This window comes from Bombus fervidus, chromosome 11 (assembly GCF_041682495.2).
Source record: "Bombus fervidus isolate BK054 chromosome 11, iyBomFerv1, whole genome shotgun sequence".
Lineage (NCBI taxonomy): Eukaryota > Metazoa > Arthropoda > Insecta > Hymenoptera > Apidae > Bombus > Bombus fervidus.
In genome coordinates this window covers 7833174-7839016 of record NC_091527.1, presented here as the reverse complement: position 1 = coordinate 7839016, position 5843 = coordinate 7833174, and the positions used below count along the sequence as shown (strand labels likewise).

At 42.3% G+C, this 5843-nt stretch overlaps 1 long non-coding RNA gene across 1 annotated transcript; it reads left to right on the top strand.

Annotated features, from left to right (window-relative positions):
• The first annotated feature begins 3647 nt into the window (after positions 1-3647).
• Positions 3648-4641, top strand: LOC139992162 (uncharacterized). The gene is made up of 2 exons (XR_011801036.1): positions 3648-3934; positions 4359-4641. It is a non-coding gene; the product is annotated as an uncharacterized lncRNA (long non-coding RNA).
• Positions 4642-5843: the final 1202 nt, after the last annotated feature.

Sequence of the window (5843 nt, the reverse complement as noted above, 5' to 3'; positions counted from 1 at the left end):
TCCGAGGGAGGAATCGCGTGGCGATTTAATTGCGAGGCGGCGTTACACGACGAGCCGTCGACAGGGCCCTCTCTAAGCTCGTTTATTTCTGGCCACGGTGCTGGTTACTCGCATGTTAAATGTTCTGTCTGCGTTCGAGGATCGGTGCGGCATCGTCGTGTCAGCGGCGTTCACTGGCTGATTCGTTCGATTAACGTCGGGGATGGCAACGTCTGTTTCGCGGCACGATCAAAGCGGTTCGTAGATCCTGTCTGACGACGACGACGACGACGAAGCGACGGTGTCTTTTCTCTGTTGCATCTGGACCATTTGCCCGGTCGTTTCGGTGGCCGGTTTTTCGGTTCTCGTTCCCAGAGGATGGACGCGGATGCACGTGTTTAATAAGGCCGGGAACAAATTGACGCGAGTAAATCAAACGAGCCAACGCGGCTATTTGTTTTTCGGAATCGTTCCGCTCGTTGGCTGGAAAGGGAGGAAGAAGGAGGAGCGGTTCTCGGATGAGCACAGTAACCTGTTTGTCTGACGGGAATGCTGATGGGGTCAGAGGAATATTTAAAGCTTGACAAATGTACCGCTTTAATCCTGGCGGGATGGTTAGCGGTTAATATAGACTTTCATAGCTCTGACCGTTTTGACGACTCGATTAAACACCTGATGACATCGGTGTAATTAATATATTTTTTTAGAAACCAAATGATTAGGCTTTTGAAGATTGAATTTTTTCAAGTTATGTAGGAAAATTTTTATCGATTTCTGATCGTAGAAACAAATCATTTTTGAGTCTTCTTTTGTAAAAAGGGTATAGTACTATTAAACCTTCAGATCAGAATTTCACCGACGATGAGTACTGTGGCTACGATAACGATTGCCACATCAGTTACAGCATCTGCGTATTAACTAATTAGGTCGAAGTAGATTAAATCTCGTATCATATAGTAGTACTTTTATACGATTTTAAAAACATGATACTCTTCTGAAAAACGTTTCATTGGCAAATGAGGTTATGTGCCAGTACTTTTTCGTATGTACATTTATCGTTTAACGAATTTAGTTACGTAAAGCATGAAAGGATTAATCAATAAAGTCTCCCAATTTCGCTTCCATAGCACATGTCTCAAATAACATCTGAGTTCTATCATCTATTTTATAACCATTATAACTGTCTCGTATAAATTTCAATTAACAGCAACAATTTCTCATTATCACGTATACATATAATTCTGAAAAATATCGAACCGACGAATTAAAATAATTGGAAACCATGATCGAGGTTCGACGAGAGACGAACATCAGGCTGAGTTTGTCTTTCTTCTTTTTTTTTTTCTGGTGTCGCGAATTGGGACGTTGTTAACGTTGTCGAAGACTTAATTGCTCGTTGGAGAATTCCTTTGAACTTGTACGTGAGCTGGGCTCATTGTGCGCGTGTTCGTCGCCAGTACACGCCGCGGCGTGCGTCCCTTTCATAAAATTCGTCACGTTCCGGTTTATTACGATTCAATCTCGGGGAAACGCCGGTGCTCTTCGCGACGACAAAAGACGCAGCTCGAGCCGCATGCGAGCAGACGGATCGGGGAAATTCGCGACTCGTTCCCCGTTCGCTACGTGACGAAATAAACGCGTTCGCCTCTGCATCGGGTTCGTTTTATGCCTGCTTGTTTCTCGCAGTCTGCACGATGACGTTCAATTGTGAATTAACATTTCGAAAGCCAGAATGAAAAGACGTTTAGAACACGTGAATCCTCCGCATAATTTTTGCGTTGAATCGGCGAAAGAAACGGCAGAAGAGCGCATAAGAGCGCATAAGAGCGCATAAGAGTTCTCGTGAAAGAGAATTTTATACGATTAAAATATGTAGAACGTTTGGGTTAAGCATTAAAGGTGGCTATTGTTACCATTATGCTCTTTAGAATTCGTTTCTACCATTTTTAATGTTATAAAATGACGTTCTTTTAAATAAAACTTCAACCACACGTACTTTCTTCAAAACTTCATGTATTTAACGAAAATTAATTTTATAGAGGGAATTTCATGCATTCATCCCGTCGTTTAATTAGTTTCAATTTTATTTTTTCAACGGCTCCTGGCGATTTTGTTTGAATTCAATCTTTAGTAGAAAAATCGGCTGAATATTCTGATTATTCGTATCGACTGGAGAGCGAAATTCAAATATTTCTCTTGTAATACTTGGTGATATTTGACGTCCAAATTGGTTTTGCAATTAAATTTTAACGAATGAACCGCAGCTTCGGTTAAACGACGCGTAAAGTATGAATTATTAAAAAACTAGAGAAGATATTTTTCCTCGAGATATTGAAACAAGAACAGTTGTACAAAGAGAATATATAGTAGATTAGGAATGAAAGGAAGGACAGTTCCTTTTGGATAGGGACACGTGTTTGCGATGCAGCGGACCAAGAACGTCAGAAATGAATCGTTCGCAAAGGGAAATCGCTTTTTAACGGCTTCGAAACGTCGAAGACGCGAACAAATAATGTGCGAAGCGACGAGATCCGTGGAAGATGGCGCTCGCCACGGAAGCGACCTGAGAACGAAGACAACCGGAAGCCCATCTGTTCGCTCTATTTCTCTGCGTAATGACGCGTTGATGGCTCGATATCGCGCCACACTGTCGTAAAATGTTCCCAGTGACGTTTAATTTTCTTGTTGACAACCAACAAAATATAACTTAGGTAGGTAAACGAAACTTCAATAGTAGAATTTCGTGAAATTTTCTACAGAATTCTCGAACTAAATATGTTTCCTCTCGAGAAGAAAACCAAAAAAATAGAAGAACAGATACTCGTACATTTCGAACTGATCGAAACAACGAAGTTGGTCTACTTGAAAACGTTGATTTATATACCGAGTGTGTTGTTTGCTTTCCAGCACGAAATCACGTTGAAGTTTCGTGTTGGTAGATAATTATCGACCGATTAGAGTGTTGTTAAATGATGAATCGCACAAAGCCACGATGAAACGTCAATATTCCGCGCAAATATTTTGAAAAGAGCAGGATTTCTTTTGTAAATCTGAGATTCACGATTATCTCGTTCGTAGACGTGTCAAAGCGATCACGCGATGAATTATGCAAATTCACGAGCATTTGCAATAACACAGGCGCCGAGGCGACGATGTATACAGGATTATTCAAAATAAATATTACATTTTAGATAGAAGTAGTTTCTTTGGTAGATGGTTTGCTATACAGCTTCGTTTCTTCAACTTTTTTACAATTAAATCTCTTTCAGACAGCTTTCTTAAATTAATAATTCGAATCATAGATACGCCACGCTATCTTTCATGCTCCAGATAATCCAAATTATAATATTGTTGAAAATCTTTCAACAGCTCAAATTTCTGTTAATATTCTGACGAGTTGAATTGAACGGGACACGTGTCAACTGGACGGAGATTGAGGTTCCCGAAAATCAAAGCAAACCTTGTGAACCAAACTGAATCCCGTTCCAGCGATCCAGATCGATCGTTGGGATCGCAACACGGCCGACACGTCGGTCGACGAAATTTACTATTCGCTGATCGGGAGAGGTTAAACCTTCATCGAGTCATATCTCGTCTCAGGATTTGGCTGGGCGTTCGTTCGTCCCTGCTCGCTGTCGTTGTAACTTGCAACGAGCTGTCGTGCTGCCGCGACCCGGAACTGGCCAACACAATGTCGGCCCCGCTCGCTGCAATTTACTGCTGATGGCAGGTAATTCCGACGGCTGATAATCGCGGCAGCATCCGGCGACCGACTGATCCGCACAATAAATACGGATACCTGGCCAGTCGGTGATTAATGATCGCCAAACGTTGGTTCACCTACGAATTTCCAATATTTGCAACTTTTTTCTTAAATCGTTCGAATCTTCGCATTATGAGGACCCTCGTAATTGTCTCCATTGCTATCTTCTGCCTAGCCTTTCTCTTTGTTCAGGTAAGAATATAGTAATTCTCGTAGTTCTATGATTGGCGTCTTTATTTTTGAAGATGATAGGAGAAGAAAATATTTTAAGAAAAAGGCTAGTGAATTTACCAGTCTCGCTCGGTTAATATTGTAACGACTACTATATCTTTAGATGTTTTATATACGTTTGGGTATTACGTGCATTATGTATAGCTTTGAATCTTTAAATTTCCAACAAATACACGAAAATGCCAGTTATCGTAGATTTAGATATCGTACGATGTACATCCACGGAGTCCAATCGTAATAAAAGTACATTTTCAGCGTGTTCACGTAGGTACCATAGAGATACGATAACGTTCTACGCGAACGTGAATGCAACATTTGTTTGTTATCGTTCTATAAGAACTGAAGACATTTTTATCTTATAGAAACTTGGCTCTCTTCTTAACAGACCGAAGCAGTTCCCCAATTGCAAATTGTGGATTTGATGAACAAATTCGGTGGTCAGGACTCGCTGCTTCGCACCATGACGTCTGTGATGAGTTTGTACACGAAACTGACTCAAGAGTTTGAGACACTGATCAGACAAGGGAAAAGCGTCAACCAGGCCATTCCAGAGCTAATAAAACTGCTACCAAGTATGATGTCGTAAATTTCCAGTCGGCCGGCTCGTATCGTGTCAACCTTGGCCTCTACGTAGATTCGATGCAATAAAAAGTAGAAACACGGAGAAAGTGAATTTTTTTATTCGATAACCGCGAATGGAAAATGAAGTGGTCGTTTCAGACGTGGCTGGCCTCGGTCGCCGGAAAAGATAGCGAAAATTAAAATTTCAAGGTGAGCATGGAGTTGGAGTTGTAAATTAATGCGGCGCGATTCAGTGGTAGAGCAGGAGGAAGGATGATGCTTGACTATCTTTATGAACGGTTATCGAAGTGGTCTCGAGCGGAATCGGCGTGTTGATTGGATGGAAGCTCGATCAAACGACGCGACTCCTCGAGACTCCACGTCGTGCGCGTCCTGTGTTCGCGATCGAGATCGCGACCGCTTTGCGTACAGTCGGCTGAAGAGTTCCTTCCACTTCCACTTTCACTCTGGCGATATGTCTAGAACCTCTTACGTCAGATACAGAAATATATATTTCAGAAAATATTGAAGTATCCAATTTGAGTATTTATCACTTGCGGGATGAAATCACGGTACTTGAGTTAGGAACTTAAATTGAAGATTTACGTCTACACGATTAAATTAAGCAATTTAACTTGCTCGAGTTCGATCTTCAACTAAGGAATAATTTGCAGGAATCGATTATTCCACATTTATATTTCGAAGTTCTCTTGCTTTTTGTGCGAGTTCCTCGTTTCTTTTTTATATGCCGAAACCAGTGTATAGAAATTCAGCTTTGAAGCGATTTACAAATTCGGCCGTGTCTGTGTCATCGCGTATCGCAAATTGCGCGCGGATAATCGAAGGGACTGGAGCTCTGACGAATTCTAGCGAATCGTAGCGAAAATTTTACGATGTCGGAAAAGCGAGCCGCGAAATCAATTTAGCGAAACAGCGGCTGCGTGTCGGATAAAATAGCGACGACGGATCTCCCGGGAAATTTAGAACTCGACCCTTCCAACCCCTTGCGTTCCTATTTTTCCCGGGGTTGACGCGAATCGAACAACACGGACATTGAACTTCGCCGCGGTTCAACGACTAGTTTCGTCGACTGTACCACGCGTAACCAGGTGCAACGCGACGCTCAGACGTTCTGGAGCACCTACCACTCGGCCGCGACTGCGGAGGGTAGGTAAGAGGGTAGGCTGCAATCCCCGTCGCGTAGTCTGCCACTCTCAATGCCGCGCTGGTAATAACGAACTCTGAGCAAAAAAAAAAAAAAAAACGTCAGCGAGTTTTCGCGGGGAACGTTCCTTCCTTAACTCGACGA